Genomic DNA, 1453 nt, shown 5'->3' with positions numbered 1-1453 from the left:
ACAAAACGGGGGAAACAAACGTTGACAAAAACGGTTCCATAATTCATATTAAATTCAAAAGATAACGAAAAAACAGCTACAAGTTAGAGGGAATAGTGATGAAGTGGTAAAACTTGGCATTGATCCACAGCCTCAGACGGATGCGCTCAAGCGTGCCGTGCGCACAAGCTCCGTTGGTAGGCGATACTGTATTTTCACATTTTTAACAATGCAATTTAAACGTTTTGATTTTTATTGATAACCTACATTTACCAACAACAAAAAGACTACATTTAGCACCAAAAAATATGTTAAAAATAAAATAATAAGTAAATAAAAAACGAATACCTACCCATAGAAACGAATATTCGAAAATCCGAATATTTGGGTACAGCCCTAGTGTTTAGACAGACAACAGCACTGCATCAAAACACGCAGCTACCTCATTTATTTGAATAACAGCTGGCTCTGACCTGCAATACATGAATGGTACTACTCCTTCTTATAGGCTGATGGCAATGCTGCTGTAGTTTGAGCCTCAGATCTTTTAGTATGGTATCATGTATGTAGCCATCATGTGATATTTATGACCCTTTTACAGGGTTCTCATTTGAAACAAAACATTAAAACAATCAGCTGTAAACGATGGGGTTTGTGTGTTAGCATTAGCTTACACAAGCTAACCACAGCTGCTAGAGACAGTTGTCATTTGAGCTGCCAAAATCCAGAGAAGCTGCTCTTGTTTACTACAAAGAACCCATTGTTTCAATAATTACTGGGAATTTTGATGGTAAGTCTGCCATCGTTATCATTGTGCACTGCTTATGTGGCATGCGAGAACGAATAGCTTGACAGATGTAGCAACAGTCATTAAGTGGAGTTAGGCTTTGTGAAGGGTCATTTGAGTAAAAGTCCAAGTAAAAGTTTGTCTTTGGGAGCTGTAACTTCAAATAAACAATCTGTGCTTCTGATTAAATATTGTTTTGAGTTTGAGTCCAGGTCCAGAAAAGACAATCTTCCCTCACTGAAAAAAAAACATGGCAAATGAAAACTCAATGAGCCCTGTTCACCTAGTTTTATAAGCTTTGAAATTAATTTTATACAGAAAATGAGCATGAGTGTCATGCACAACGCAAAAATATGGGCTGAACAAAAGCAGATGAAACCTTTGTTTTAATTCATATGAGTCAGAGCCAAAGAAACAGGCTGGTAAAATAATAGTGGGAAAAAAGTGTAGCATGGTTTTAGATGCTGATGCACAGTTGTAAATATGACAATAATTCCAGAAATGCGTGACCACACACATGCTGTACAACCAGTGTTGGGTAAGGGTTACTTTAAAAGTAATCAAAGTATGTTACTGCGTTACTTTTTAAAAAAGTAACCATTTACTTTACTGCATTACTCCCTGAGTAAAGTAACTCAATTACTTTAAAAGTACTTCCAACGTTACTCCCTGAGAAAAGTAACTCAA

The 1453-nt window shown here is 36.5% G+C and overlaps 1 protein-coding gene across 1 annotated transcript in view; it reads left to right on the top strand.

Annotated features, from left to right (window-relative positions):
• Positions 1 to 1453, top strand: part of grin2bb (glutamate receptor, ionotropic, N-methyl D-aspartate 2B, genome duplicate b) — a 62091-nt gene that overhangs the window by 12308 nt on the left and 48330 nt on the right. The gene's annotated exons all lie outside the window — the stretch shown is intronic.

Source organism: Epinephelus moara, chromosome 5 (assembly GCF_006386435.1).
Source record: "Epinephelus moara isolate mb chromosome 5, YSFRI_EMoa_1.0, whole genome shotgun sequence".
NCBI classification, from domain to species: Eukaryota; Metazoa; Chordata; class Actinopteri; order Perciformes; family Serranidae; genus Epinephelus; species Epinephelus moara.
This window is presented reverse-complemented; position numbering and strand designations above follow the sequence as displayed.